Source organism: Melanerpes formicivorus, unplaced genomic scaffold, assembly GCF_026170545.1.
Source record: "Melanerpes formicivorus ecotype bairdi unplaced genomic scaffold, bMelFor1.0.p_v2 SCAF_143, whole genome shotgun sequence".
In the NCBI taxonomy this organism is placed as follows: Eukaryota; Metazoa; Chordata; class Aves; order Piciformes; family Picidae; genus Melanerpes; species Melanerpes formicivorus.
In genome coordinates, this window is record NW_027142495.1 from 335,834 (window position 1) to 352,141 (window position 16,308).

Here is a 16,308-nt window from a genome sequence, read left to right on the forward strand (position 1 = left end):
AAGTCTGGCCTGTAGGTTGAGTGAGGTTCTCCTCTCTCTACACTCTGCCCTAGTGAGGTCACACCTGCAGTAGTGTGTCTAGTTCTGGGCCCCACAGGTCAAGAGTGATAGGGAACTGCTGGAAAAAAATCATAGAATCACAGAATCTTAGAATGGTTTGGATTGGAAGGGAACTAAAAGATCACTCCCCCTGCCGTGGTCTGGGGCACCTTCCACTAGACTAGGTTGCTCAAGGCTACATCCAGCCTGGCCTTGAACACCTCCAGGAGAGGGGCATCCACAAAGTCCCCAGGCATCCTGTTCCGGTGTCTCATCCACTTCACTGTAAAGAATTTCTTTCTGACATCCAGTCTAAATCTCCCCTCCTCAAGCTTCAATCCATTCTTTCTCATCATTGTAAAAAGCCCCTCCCTAGTTTTATGTTAGGCCCCCTTCGGGTACTGGAAGGCTGCTATAAGGTCTCCCCAGAGCCTTCTGTTCTCCAGGCTGAACATCCCCAACTGTCACAGCCTGTCCCCATAGGTGAGTTTCTCCAGCCCTTTGCTCATCTTTGTGGCCCTTCTCTGGACCCACTCCAGCAGTTTTTCTTGTGCTCAGGTCACCAGAACTGGGTAGATGAGGTCTCACAAGAGCAGAATAAAGCGGGAGAAACACCTCCCTCGTTCTGCTGGTCACAGTGGAGTCCAGTGGAGGCTACAAAGATGCTGAGAGACTGGAGCACCTCTGTGAGGAGGAAAGACTAAGAGCCCTGGGGCTATTCAGTCTGGAGAAGAGTAGACTAAAAAGAGATCTTCTCAATGCTGATCAATAGTTAAAATGTGGAAAGCAAGATGAATCATTTCAGTGGTGCCCAGTGATAGGACAAGAAGCAGAGGGCACAAACTGTAACATAGAAAGTTCCATCTGAACATGAGGTGAAAGTTCTTTCTTTTGAGGGTTCTGGAGCACTGGAGCAGGCTGCCCAGAGAGGTTGTGGAATCTTCTTCTCTGAAGATATTCCAGATCTGCCTGGATATTGTGATCCTGGGCAGCCTGCTGTGGGGGCCCCTGCTTTAGAAGGGGTTTGGACTAGGTGATTGACAGAGATTCCTTCCCAACTTCACCATGTTAGGATTCAGGGATTCTGTGATATATGAAAGGCAAACTCATAATGCAGAAAGTCTGTGGTCACTGGTGACTATGTGAGAAATTAAATCACCCAGTTTACATTACCCTAATAAACATGCAGATTCTAGCTAGAATTAACAGTAAAGTGAGCACTGTCTGTGGATTTATGTTGACTCGCATGGATTACCTTCTCTTTTATAATGTGAATGCAGCTTTTATGAACTGAAAAGCAATTACAGTCCTCCAGGTTGATTGAAGCTGTCACAGAAACTGGGACAAGTCAAAGCTTGAAACTCATTGGCAAAGAGGCTTTAAAAAATATATGCTTGCTTATCTTAACTCATATTCTGCCTTATTTGATAGGCTGAGGGTTTCACCTCTGTGGAGAAAAAAGATGTGGAACATCACGTTTTGAAGAATGTAAAGAAATTTAGTAGAAGTCTGGAATTACTTTCATAAAAATGAAAAATTAAGACTGCATGGATTTTGGTCTCATCTCTTAAGGAATAGCATTTAAATAAATAAATCTGCCTACTTCAGGTAAATTAATTGTTGTCAGTTTGGATTCTGAGTTTTCTCAAATCAAATCTGCCCATTCCAGAATGATCTGGGGGTGCTGATTGACAGCCACCTGAAGCTGGGCCAGCAGTGTACCCAGGTGGCCAAGAAGGCCAACAGCATCCTGGCCTGGATCAGGAATAGTGTAGTCAGCAGCAGTAGGGAAGTGATTGTCTCTCTGGACTCAGCACTGGTGAGGCTACACTTTGAGTACTGGGTTACATTTTGGGTCCCTCACTTCAAGAAGGATGTTTAGGTGCTGGAGCATTTCCAGAGAAGGGCAACAAGGCTCATGAAGGGTCTGGAGAACAAGTCTTGTGAGGACTAGCTGAGGGAACTGGGATTGTTTAGCCTGAAGAAAAAGGCAGCTAAGGGGAGACCTTTTCACTCTCTACAACTCTGAAAGGAGATTGGAGTGAGGTTGGAGTTGGTCTCTTCTGTCAAGTAACAAGTGATAGGATGGGATGAGATGAAATGGCCTCAAGTTGCATCAGGGGAGGTTTAGGTTGGATATTAGAAGAAACTTGCTTTTCTGAAAGCAACTGCTGAAACAGGCCCCCCAGGGAGGTGGTTGAATCCTCATCCCTGGAGGTGTCCAGCAGACACAGAGTTGTGGTGCTGAGGAACATGGTTTAACACCAGGCTTGGCAGAGTTAGATAATGGTTGGTTTTGATGATCTTAAAGGTCTTTTCCAACTGAAGTGACTCTGTGATTCTATGAATCAATAAATGCTTTTGAGTTTCTATAGAGCATGCAAAACATTTGTTGATGTTCCACACAGCCACTGCAAAGAGGCAAATTAGTTCACACAGTATCATTTGTGCAGACAGAGTAAGCATATATTTGGCATCATGAACATCAAATAATTTATTATTGAAGTCATAGGGCATGAGTAGATCAAGCGCCTGGTAACAGAGACAATATTTCTTTGTTCAATTTGCTTCAGAAATGAATATGCTGTCTAGCAGATAAAGTGGAGTCACAGCATAATTTAGTCAACATAAAAAAGCTCACACACACTGGAGCTAGTTATCTACAGACTTCTACAGCTCCAGCTTCCATTTCCTGAGATTTGGTTTATGCTGCTGCTGCCAAGATCGAGGACAACCACACAGCACTGAACTGCTCATTAGCATGGGCAGTAGTTTACCAAAAAACCCCACTCAAGCACATATTTACTAGAGAATATCAGGAGCTATTATTTCCACCCATCTTTGGTGTGACGGTCACTGCTCAATTGTTCAGTCACTGCCATAGTTTCTCTTGTGCCTTGTGCTGGGGAATGCACCTGAATCATAGAATTGCTTTGGTTGGAAGAGACCTTGGAGATCATTGAGTTCAACTGTTAACCCAGCATTACCAAGTCCACCACTAAACCATGTCCCTCAGTACTACATCAACATGGCTTAGAGATGCCTCCAGGGGTGTGGGCTCCACCACAGCCTAGGCAATCTGTTTCAGTGCTGAGCAGCAGTTTCAGGGAAGAAATTCATAGTTTCATAGTTTCATTCAGGGTTGGAAGGGACCACAAGGATCATCATAGTTCCAACCCCCCTGCCATGGGCAGGGACACCCCACACTAGATCAGGCTGGCCAGAGCCTCATCCAGCCTGCTCTTAAACACCCCCAGGGACGGGGCCTCGACCACCTCCCCGGACAACCCATTCCAGGGTTTCACCACTCTCATGGTGAAGAACCTCCTCCTCACATCTAGCCTGAATCTCCCCACCTCCAGCTTCATTCCATTCCCCCTAGTCCTATCACTACCTGAGATCCTGAGAAGTCCTTCCCCAGCCTTCCTTTAGGCCCCTTTCAGATACTGGAAGGCGACAATTAGGTCACCTCGGAGCCTTCTCTTCTGCAGACTGAACAGCCGCAACTCCTTCAGTCTGTCCTCATAGGAGAGGTGCTCCAGCCCTCTGATCATCCTTGTGGCCCTTCTCTGGACACGTTCCAGCACCTCCACATCCCTCTTGTAATAGGGGCTCCAGAACTGGACACAGTACTCCAGGTGGGGTCTCACCAGGGCTGAGTAGAGGGGGAGGATCACCTCCCTCGACCTGCTGGCCACACTTCTCCTGATGCAGCCCAGGATCTGATTGGCTTTGCGGGCTGCAAGTGCACACTGAGAGCTCATGTTGAGCTTTTTGTCCACCAGCACCCCCAAGTCTCTCTCTTCAGGGCTACTTTCCAGCCAGTCACTGCCCAGCCTGGATTTGTGCCTGGGATTGCCTCGACCCAGATGCAGGACCCTGCACTTGCTCTTATTGAACTTCATGAGGTTGGCTTGTGCCCACCTCTCCAGCCTGTCAAGGTCCCTCTGGATGGCCTCCCTTCCCTCCAGCATGTCTGCTGCACCACACAGCTTGGTGTCATCAGCAAACTTGCTGAGGGTGCACTCAATGCCACTGTCCATGTCCCCCACAAAGATGTTGAACAAGACAGGTCCCAGGACTGATCCCTGAGGGACTCCGATTGTCACTGGCCTCCACTGGGACATGGAACCATTGACAGCCACTCTTTGGCTGCGGCTATCAAGCCAGTTCCTTATCCATCTAGTGGTCCACCCATCAAACCCATGTGTCACCAGTTTGGAGACCAGGATGTGGTGCGGGACAGTGTCGAAGGCTTTGCTCAGGTCCAGGTAAACGACATCAGTTGCTCGCCCCTCATCTATTAATTTTGTCACCTGCTCATAGAAGGCCACCAGGTTGGTCAGGCAGGATTTGCCCTTGGCAAAGCCATGCTGACAGTTCCCAATCACCTCTTCACCTCTTCACTATTCTTTTGAGCGAGTAGTGACTCCAGGTCCTCATTGGTCCTCATGTTCAACCTAAACTTCCCCTGGTGTGACTTGAAGGTGTTTTCTCTTGTCCTATCACTTGTTACTTGGGTGAAGAGACCAATCCCTTCCTCACTCCAACCTCCATTCAGAAACACACTACTCTGTTTCTCCAGGCTGAACAACTCCAGTTCCCCCACCTGCTCCTCACAAGAACTATTCTCCACATCATTCACCATCTTCATTGTCCTTCATGTACTCAAGCACCTCAGTGTCTTTCATGGAGTGAGGGGTCCAAAACTGAACCCAGTATTTGAGGGGCAGCCTCACCAGTGCTGAATACAGGGGGAGAGTCACAAACCTAATTTTCTCCCTCCTTTAAAAAAAAAAAAAAAAGAAAGAAAAAATAATTTCCTCAGCAGCTGAAGAGCTCTCACAGCAGAGCTGGGAATGTCACCCTTTCCCTTCCTCCCTCTCTCCCTCATAAATCTGTAGGCTGACAATTAGGGCATGCCCTAAGACATGAAACACTCCTCAAGCTTAGGGGTGGGAGGGAGGAGATTGCTTTTAAGAACAGATCTTCTGCTTCCACAAAGAAGTCACTAACCTCCATGCCAATGTATAAAGAGACAATAAGTACCCTCTGAGTTGCATAGCTCCTTCTGAAAGACTGTCCATACCCACATGAGATGGTGACAGGCTTTAAACCCTGCAAGAAGAGAGGACTAGGAGTCCATTCACTTCCACTAAATCAATGCACAGTTCTGCTCACAAATGTCTGCTCTGCCTCCTGGTCTAGGTGGTTCTCTTAGATCATAGATCCACATGCTCATCCTACTGAGAACCTCCAGGCACTTCCTTGCTGTGTTGCAATACATAAGATGGAATGAGGGCTCAAATTGTCCATGCTCCAAGCCAAACAGTCAGGATGCAACCTATTCTCAGACACAGTATTTAATCAATCTCCAGAAACTGGCAGTGCAGAAAATATTGATGTTCCTTTCCTCTCCATTTTGTTGCACTAAACATCCTCCCTGGATTTGCATCATTATCTCCTGGTCATTATCTAAATGAACGCTATGGATATGGATCAGGAGTTTAGGGCAGTGACACAGAAACAGGTCTCTAATTCTAATTAGTTCCACTCCGCTTTGCAGCATTTGATAAACTTTTGCTTTTCTTTCACCCTGGATAGTTGAATTTCCAACGTGAATAAATCGTTTTGAAGAAGTATAGTACCATAGAAAGGTTATACCAGAAGGGACTTTCAGAGGTCAAATAGTCCAAGCTTCTGCTACAAAGCAGAAAAGATTTCAAAGTCAGATTAGGGCTGCTCAAGGGCCTTTACCTGTCAAGCTTTAAAATCCCCCAAAGATGGGGTTTCCACAAGCTTTGTTGGCTCCAGGACTCAAACACTTTTGCTGTCAAGAAAACATTTTTTTTTCTATCCAGTCCAAATTTGCCTTGATGTGATATGTGTTGCATTTCCCTTTGTGTCTCTGACAAGGGTTGGGTTGCCTTCTCTCTCTGTAGTCATGTCTCCTTTTAACTATCTCTTCTGAAAACAAAACAACCTCATCTCCCTTTCCCCCACGTGTTGTGTCCTCCTGCTGCCAGCTACTTTTATGTCCCTCCACTGAACTTGGTCCATTTTGTCCATGTCTCTCTTGGACTAGGTGGCCCTGGTTTACTGAAGGAGTGGTCAGGTACTGGAATACCTGGGAAGTGGTGGAGTCACCATCTCTGGAAGTGTTCAAGAAATGTGTTGACATGGCACTTTGGGGCATGGTTTAATGGCCATGATGGTCTTAGGTTGATGAATGGACTTAATGATCTTAGATGTCTCTTCCAACAGAAACAATTCTATGATTCTGTGATTTAGTATTCATATGCAGACTTTCCAGTGACATGTCCCTGAAGACCTTCAATGTAAGGACTTATGAGGCTCTGGGCAACTTGATCTAAAGATGTGCCTGCCAACTGCAGTGGGGTTGGACTAAATGAAACAGGAGGATCTCCTCAGAGGCAAAGAGGTTTCTGTATCCGTCCCTTCAATCCAAGCCTGACGCAGTACCAATTTCCGCAGATCTGGATGAGCCTTCAGGCACTCAGTAGTATGAAAGAGTATTATTTTCAGCACTGATTGATCCCTTCCAGAACTTGAGACATTCAAGGTCAGGCTTGGCTGGGCTCTGAGCAACCTGCTCTAACTGAGGATGATGGGAGTTGGACTAGACAACCTTTAAAGGTCTCCCCTGTCGTAGGGTTGAGGGAAAGGCCGGGCCTTCTCCTCCCCCTGTAAAGTGAAGGGAAAAAAAAACAAAAACTCACAGCCAGATTAGCAAAGGAGTGTGTGCTGTGTATTTACAAAGCAGTTTAGGGAACACAGGGAAATATATACAGAATTTACAGTATTTACAATATATACAGAAATATACAACAAAGTAACACAGAAATGAGAGTTCCCTCCTCTACTGAGGGGGGTTCCCCACCCCTGCTCCCCCTTCTCTCCCCCTTTCCCCAGAGAGGGTTAGAAAGAGAGGAAAAGAAAAAGCAGTTGTTAATTGGAAAGCAGTTAATACAGGCCTTGCAGTTTATCAGTTTCAAGGTCAAGCCTGGCCGAAAGCCCAGAAAGCTGCGAGCTGCAAGCCACCGAAGGAGGGGGAAAAAGACTGAGACTAGTCCCACTGGGAATCAAACTTAAGGCAGTGCTTCTACCTCTCCACCAATGAAATGAGTTTAGATCCGTCTTTCATTTACAAACATTCGGCCATAGTATCCTTTTGTTAAAGGCACCGCCTCAAACGGTCACATCCCCCAACCCAATGCATTCTACAGTTCTCTGTGGAGGGGACTAACTATAGAACCATAGAATCGGTTTGGTTGGAAGAGACCTTTCAGATCATAAAGCCAAATTAACTGTTAACCCAATACTGCCAGGTCACCACTAAACCATGTACCTCAGCACATCTCACCAGATCTTATGTGTTCCTAATTCATTCTGCAGGCGCATACATGCACATTTGCTCACACTTCTTTCTTCTCTCTTCCCTCCTGCACTTTTTTTTTGTTTCTTCATCCCTCCCTCATATATGCTGAATTGTAAAATGATTCATTTTCTTGTTCAGTGCAAAACTGCTTTCCATTTACTCTTGCTCTTCTACTCCAACCTTTTGCTTTTGAATAGAGAGATTTTAAATTTAGATAGTATTTTTTTCAGCTTTATGTTGTTTTAGAGAAAGAAAGAAAGAAAGAAAGAAAGAAAAAAAAAGCCTCTCCCAAGCTATTATTTTAGCTTTTAACTATATCATAATAATGTGGGGGGGTTTTAAAACCTCAAGCTTTTTTTTTTTCCCCTCTGATTTTGCATAAAATAAACCTCCTGCTTTCTTCTCCCTCACAAAGGATAAGAACGGCAGAACTCCAGGAGTATACTCAGCTGATGCTATGTCGCTTTTCAAGCTTCCCTCATTCAAAACCATTTACATCTGCAGACTTCAGCATCTTTATCACCCACATTTCAGAACCTCTTACTGCTGTCTCTAGAGGTTGTCCCCATTCTCACCACGGGAGAGTTGAAAGGTATGAGAAATTATCTACCATTAGCATCAACACAAGCTGTTATTTGGTGAACACTTAGGAGTGGGATGCCTGAGGAGGTTGCTCTCAACCATTTCTGACGATAGCCAAAGGAAGAGCAGAACAGCTGTGTGCTTTCTGCTCCATTCACACTGAGGATGGAGACTATACAGAGCTTTATTTCCCTTTTCATTCTTTTAAGTCTGTGCTCATGACTGGACAGTTGTGCCAATGTGAACCTTGTGAGGTTCAATGAGATCAAGAGCAAGGTGCTGCACCTGGGTCAGGGCAATCCTTGGCTCAGTCCAGGCTGAGGATGTACAGATGATGAGGAGCCCCGTGGAGAAGGACTTCGGGGTGTTGGTGGATGAAAATATGGACATGAGCTGGACATATGTACCCACAGGCCAGAAGCCAACAATGTCCTGGGCTGTATCCAAAGCAGTGTGGGCAGCAGGTGGAAGTAGGGGGTTCTGCTTTTCTGCTTCACTCTGCTGAGACCCCACCTACAGTGATGGGTCCAGCTCTGGGATCCTTACCACAGGAGAGATATGGACCTGTTGGAACAGGGCCAGAGGAGGCCACAGCAGTGATGAGAGAGCTGGAACACCTCTGGTGTGAGGATATGCTGAGATAGTTTTTTGGGTTGTGGTGGTTTAAGCCTTAACTGGGAGTTAAGAGCTCAGATAGGGGCAAGGCTGAGAATCTCTCTCCTGCTCCCCCCTCCTCTCTCCCAACAGAGAGGGGAAAAAAAAGGAAAGGAGCAAATCCACCAAGCAATACTTTGGAGTTGGCTTGGAAGTAGAGAGGTAAAGAGTTTTCTTTAAACAATATATATATATACACATATATATACACATATACATATGTGTGTGTATATATATATATAACAATAACAGGTAAGGTTCACAAGAGCAAGGAACAAGGATGGATGGGAGTGGGACAAAGAAGAAAAATGCAAAACCAGTCTCTATCTGAAGAGGCACAGAGGCAGCAGGGAGAAGGATCAGGCCCCACCACATGGCAGAGGAGCAGGAAGGCAGCCACAGTAGCTCTCATCCAAGAGAAGCCAAAAGGAGCCCTAATGACTACAATGTCCTGTTTTTCATACCTTAGATGGGCAGGGAGAGGGGAGTGGAGCAGAATCAGTTTCCCAGGGGGAAAATGTCCTGCAGGGAGAGCAAAGCACTCGCAATCACTCCACCCTGGTGTTTTTTTTTTCCAAGATGGGCATTAACCCACCACATGGGTGTGGAGAAGAGAAGGCTCTGAGGAGACCTTCTGGTAGTCTTTCACCACTTAGAGGGGTTGATCAGAAAGCTGGGGACAGACTTTAGCAAGGGCTTTTGTGACAGGATAAGGGGTGATTTTTTGAAACTAAAAAAGGGAGATTTATGTTAGAAAGAAGGAAGAAACTGATTACACTGTGCACAGTGAGACCCTGTCCCAAGTTGCCCAGAGAGGTGATAGATGCCTCATTCATGTAACCATTTGAGGTCAGGTTGTTTGGGGCTCTGAGAAACCTGCTTTAGTTGCAATGTCCATGATGACTGCAGGGGCGTTGGGCTAGATGAGCTTCAAAAGTCTTTTGTTACCCTAAACATCCTACAATTCTATGATTCTTTGTTAAATTATTTAAGGGTTTTTTTTTTTTGTTTGCTCCCAGGGGCAAGCCCTTGCCAAGTTGGTAAACAGTACATCTCTTTAAGGATTTCCAGCAACAGCTCTCAAGTGCTGGTTGGCAACCATGATCTCCTCAGTGCCTGTCTCTCTCACTGCTCACTCTTAAAGCAGGAACATGGTTATTGCAACATGGAAAGAACCAATCTCCCCCTTCTGCCCTCCCCTCATTTCGCAATGTGGCATCTAAGAGCTGAGTGACTCTCACTTAACCCTGGTGAATTGATTTTTGTCATAGTTTTAGTCTTCCAGATCACTTTTGCAAAGGAGAAAACAGATGCTATTTCAGACTGAAAGATGAGACTTTCCTTTAGGCCTTCAGACTAAGTGTGGGTTGTGCAGCCAGAGGGTTTAGGAGCACCAGGAATGCTGGTAATAAAAGGATAGCATGCAGGAATATGTGTTTTTAACCTTTAAAATGTTAACTTATTTTCTGTTTTGCCCTCAGTTTATTATGGATGGAAAAAAGCTACTGCTCTTCTAGGAAACCCATCAGTCAAACTGGAGCCTCTTTCCCATGGGATGATGAGAGATGTGGGGCTGTTTATCCTGGAGAAGAGTAGACTGAAAAGGGATCTTCTCGGTGATCATGAATATCTAAAAGGTAGGGGACAAAAGGATGGGGGCAGTTGTTTTTCAGTGGTGCTCGGCAAGGGGACAAGTGGCAGTGAGCACTAACTGAAATCCAAGAGGTTCCATCTAAACAAAAGGAAAAACTTCTTGACTTTGAGGGTGCTGGAGCCCCAGAGCAGGCTTCCCAAAGAGATTGAAGAGTCTCCATCTCTGGAGAGATTCCAAATCTGCCTGGATGTGATCCTGTGCAACGTGCTGTGCTGTGGGTGTCCCTGCTTTAGCAGGGTGGTTTGACTAGATGATTTCCAGAGATCCCTTCCAACCCCTACCATTTTGTGATTCTGTGGTCAGGTCAAAAGATACCTTTATAAAAATGAAATAAATGAAGTCCTTTCCTTGAAGTCACAGCAAAGTTACACATTAAAAAACCCCAAACAGAACAACCAACCAAGCCCCCTCCCCACCAAACCAGCAATGTCCAAGCCTGCTCACTCTCACAGCTGCTGGAGGTAGATACATGTGTTCCTGCTCCATTTGACTTACATGTGGGACTGCGGCAAATTGAAAGGAAAATCACATCAAGTTCTACCAAGTCAACCGGAGAAATGTTTTGTGTCTCCTTAAATGCATCCTTTCTCCCCATTTTCAGCCAAAGAGAGGACCACAGCTGTTCTACTATTGTCAGTGTCATGCATCATCTTCTGCCAGAGAGAGTTACCTCGGAGGAGCTGCCCTTTGAAATACTGATCTGCTGCTAAACATTAAGCGCCCCTCCAGGGCATTTCTAAGTGGTTGCCCTAAAGGTGGGAGATCAAACCAGAGCAACACATTCCTCTGTCAATCCGAAGGGATTTAGCCAGTTTCAAAAAGTATTAATTTGCTTTGCCACAGGTTTTTCACGAGGTTCAAGCAATGTCATTAGCACTAATAAAACTGTCATGGTTACAACATTTGGGATTATCTCCTATATGTAGTACTCATTTGTGTGCATTATGGAGAGGAGTGAGAGTGTTTACAGAAGCATTAATATATTGCCAGCAGTGACAATTACACCAAAAATTGTTTATTGTCAGGCCCAGATTTTCAGTTGCTTTGCACTTTTTGTTCTTTTCAGGGGGTTTGGAGTGTTTTTTTCTTACACATGAAGCTTGATTTTGGGGATGGGAGGGAGTAAATAGGCTGAGATGGGGTTGTTCAGCCTGGAGAACAGAAGGCTGCAAGGAGACATTCTTGTGGCCTTTCAATATTTAAAGGGGTTGATCAGAAAGCTGGGGACAGAAGTTTTAGCAGAGCCTGTTGTGACAGGACAAGTGGTGATGGTTTGAAACTGAAAGAGGAAGATTCAGACTAGAGAGGAGGAGGAAATTGTTTACACTGAGAGCGGTGAGAGACTGCTCCAGGTTGCCCAGAGAGGTTACAAGGGGTCTGAGTAATCTGCCCTAGTTGCAGATGTCCCAGGCTAGCTGCAAGTGGTTTGGACAAGATGACCTTTCTGTGCTTCTATAATTCTATGACTTTATAATTGCATTATTGCCTGATTCTATGATTCTCTGATTCAATTATACCATAATTCTATAGAATCATAGAATCATCTGGTTGGAAAAGACCTTAAGATCACTGAGTCCAACTATAACCTAACATCTCCTTGTACACAACTGTTAGACCATGTCCCTGACCCCATCTTCCAAACATCTTTTAAAAACCTCCAGGTGTGGTGACTCCACCACTTCCTTGGGCAGCTTGTTGCAGGCAGGCAAAAGGGTTGCCTGACAACCCTTTTGATGAAGAAATGCTTCTTAACAGCCAATCTAAACCTCCCCTGGTGCAACTTGAGGCCATCTCCTCTCCTTCTATCACTTGTTACTGGGACAAGAGACTGGTCCTCACCTCATTCATGTAGCTGCATAGAGTCAGAAGATCTCCCCTCAGACTCCTCTTCTGCTGACTGAATAACCCCAATTCCCTCAGCCTCTTCTCATAGGACTCTGTTCTCTTCACCCTTCACCAGTATCATTGCTCTTCTCTGGACATGCTTCAGCACCTCAATGGCCTTCTTGTAGTGTGGGGCCCAAAACTGAACTCAGTATTATGATTCTATGATCTTACAATTCTGTGATTTCATGATACTTCATTTCTGTTGTATGGTTGTATGATTCTGTGATTCCCTGATTCTGCAGCTCTATGAAGAGACACAAATTGGATTTAGGTGGTTAAAACACAGTTAAATTTTCCAAAGCTTTCAGGCACACATAAAGAAGAATCCCAAGCCCCTGAAATACCTTGGTCATTGAAGAACCAAAGCTGCTCATGTGTATTCTCCAGCTTCAGAAGAAGGGAATTGGAAATAAATAAAATAAAAATAAGTTGTCCTTTGGTACTGGGCTCCTGCATTTTTTCAGTGCTTCATCCTTTCTATTCCCTCCAGCCTGTTGCTCACTTAACATCATTACAAACTTCAGAACTCCACTGAAATATGACCAGTTTAATGCCAGCATTATTTTTTTTTGGTGACCTAAATGCCATGTGCCCTTTTGTTGCTTTCTGATTGCAAGAGGTTAAGTGGTGACCAAATAACTACGCCTTCACAACATCTCCAGGAGGCTCTTTTAGTCTCCTGCAGTCAGATGCATTTTCTGAAATCTTCTCTTAGCCCCATTAGCTGGTGAGTGATAAAGAGCCATGCTCTGAAATATGATTTCTTACTTTATGGATGCTAAACTCTGTCAGAAGCAGGTGGAGGTTAGTGCTCTGGGAAACAAGAAGAAGAAGAAGAACAAAAACCACAGCAGTTTAGTGATGCTCAATGTAACAATTTTTGGAAGAAGCCTCCTTCCATATTCAAAACCATTTCCTATTTAAACAAGCTGGTACATTTAGAAGCACCCAGCCAATCATCAACCACTTCTCTGGAGCTACTAACTGCTTCTCAGCCTTCTTGCTCCCAAACTACACATAGCAATGACCTTGGCAAAATTTGGTAATATTTTACCTTTTTGCCAGAAACACAGGAGGTTCCATTTGAAAATGAGGAGAAATTTCCTTCCTGTGACTACTGCACGAGCCCTGGAGCAGGCTGCTCCAGCCCTGGAGCAGGCTGCCCCAGCCCTGGAACAGGTTGCCTCAGCCCTGGAGCAGACTGTCCCAGCCCTGGAGCAGACTGCCCCAGAGGGGAACTGGTGCATCTCTGTGAGGGGGAAAGGCTGAGAGACCTGGGGCTTCTTGGCCTGGGTAAGAGCAGCCTGAGAGAGGATCTTCTCAATGATCATCAAGAGCTAAAAGGTGGTGCTCAAAAGGATGGAACCAGACTCTTTATGGTGGTGCCCAGTGACAGGACAAGGGGTAATGGGCACAAACTGGAACCCAGGAATCTCCAGGAATATGAGGAGAAACTTCTTTGCTGTGAGAGTGCTGGAGCTCTGGAGCAGGCTGCCCAGACAAGTTGTGGAGCCTCCTTCTTTGGAGGGATTCCAAACCTGCCTGGACTTTGTGATCCTCAGCAAGCTGCTGTGGGTACCCCTGTTGTAGCAGGGGAGTTGGACTAGATGATCTCCAGAGGTCCTCTTCCACCCCCACCATGCTGGGATTCTGTGCAGTGTGTTGTGGTAAGGAAGAGGATTATCATTTGGTAGAATTTCCAGGCTTTTTATCTACTCCCTTTTCCTAAATTGCTAATGCTTCTCCAACTATTAAAGCCTCAATGGCTTCTGTAAATGCACTTTCTGATTATGTGACTTAAGCTATGCATTTGGGACCAAAAAGAAGAAGAAAAAAATAAATAAAGAGAAAAGCCTAAGTGAGTTATGTCACAAATTGCCTTTAGTGCTTCCAATCTCGACTATCACATTCATGGGCACGTTGTTCCAGCATTAAGAAAAGAGTATTATGAAGTCTTTAGAGAGGTAAATGAATTAAAGTCTTCTTGCAGGTGAGATAAGGTTTGTGGGCGGGAGTAGCATAATTTTTTAGACCAATCATAGCTGGTAAAAGTAGACAGATAGGGCTTGTCCTCCAGGAAAATGATTTCTATTTTCCTACTTTCAAATTTTCTAGTAAACAGCAGCAAATTTTAGCTTGTCCACATTCTTTGACTGTCACAGTTTTAGCCATAGTGACACAAGGTACTTGAAAAGCAAGCTGCAAAGTGCAAAATAAATAAAATGAAGAAACGAGAGGAGACTAAATAAAATGAAGAAACAAGAGGAGATCTTCAGCTTGCAATGGTTTTGGACATTCCCAACTTGGGCAAGTCCACTGAGGTTTCAGTACAGAATCATAGAATAATAGAGTTATAGAATCATTTTGGGTTGGAAAAGACCCTTAAGGTCACCAAGTCCAACCTACTACCCAACACCTCCGTGGCCAGTAAACCATGTCCCAAAGTGCCATGTCCACACATTTCTGGAACACCTCCAGGGACTCTGCTACCTCTCTGGGCAGCCTGTTCCAGTGCCTGACAACTCTTTCAGTACAGAAATTGTTCATAATTTCCAACCTAAACATTCCCTGATGCAACCTGAGACCATTTCCTCAGGGAAGGGAGAAGAGGCTGATCCCCCACCTCACTCCAACCTCCTTTCAGGGAGTTGTGGAGAGCCAGAAGGTCTCCTTTCAGCCTCTTCTCCAGATTAAACAACCCCAATGCCCTCAGCCACTCTTTACCAGCCCTGTTCTCCAGCCCCTTCACCAGTTTCACTGCCCATCTCTGAAGCCTTTCCAGCACCTCAATGTCCTTCTTGAAGTGAGAAGCCCGAAACTGAACCCAGCACTCAAGGTGTGGCTTCACCAGTGCTGAGTACAGGGGACAACCCCTGCCCCGCTGCTGCTGAATACACTAGTGCTGATCCAAGTCAGAACGCTGTTGGCCTTCTTGGCCACCCGGGCATGCAGTGGTTCATGTTGAGTTGCTGTCAATCAACACTTCCTGGTCTTTTTCTGCTTGGTAGCTTTCTAGCCACTCTTCCCCAAGCCTGAAGCATTGCATGGGGTTTTTGTTACCCAAGATGTAGGACTGTGTGGAGCCAGTCTTTATAAATGAAGGCCTGTCTACTGCAATGCTGAGAGGAAAAAATAGCTTTTTATCCAGGTCTTCTTCTTGTAACACCAGAGGACAGGAGAGGAGACAACCAGCCTCTGCAGAGCACTCCTTTGTGAGGCTTCCTGCATAATTTTACCCTGGCTGGCTGGATCCTTTCAAGGAAGGATATCTTGGCAGACATTTCTCTCTCCTTCACGCTTCTGTACAGGATTTAGCGAGTCTTCATTATTCGTACATGTTACGCATGGGACTTGACAGGGATGTTTTCCCCTTACAAGCTAAGAAGCTCCACTCTGTCCTTCATTTCCTCCACACTGCTCTGCTCTTCTTTAAACTCCATTTTTAATCTTTTTTCTTGTCTCTTTCTCTCCTTGTTTCCTGTATTTTATCTGCTTCCCCATGAGCAAAGTTGCTACTGTATTGGTTAATATATCTTTAAAAGTAGCAGGGATTTTTAAAAATTATTGTTATTTATTAATTTCTTTTTTTTTTTTTTTGGCTCCAGGACCATCTTCCCATTGCTCCTGAATATATTTTGCTGCTTGTCCCAGAAGCACAGAAAGTAAAACAAAATTCAAGTCAGGTGGCATAATTAGGCCACAATTTTATTAATAACAATCATCTGGGAACAACGGTTAATAGCATGTGCAGTATAGGTCACAGTCTCTTCCCTAATTGTTTTCAGCTCCTTGAAGGCTGCTCCTTCCTTCCTTTCCACCCCACTCCCCATCACAGTATCATAGAATGGCTTGAGTTGGAAGGGGCCTTAAAGATCATCTATTTCCAACCCCCATGCCATGGGCAGGAACACATCCCACTAGACCAGGTTGCTCAAAGCCTCATCCAGCCTGTTTGTAAACACTGGAATTCTTCTTTGCTGCTTTCCAGGGCTTTCCTAACCTAATATTGGGACTTTCTAATCATACAAGGACTAAAAGACTAGGAAAATTAGACAGTTTCCTTCCATAGCTTTGCTTTCCACGGTGCTCTCAT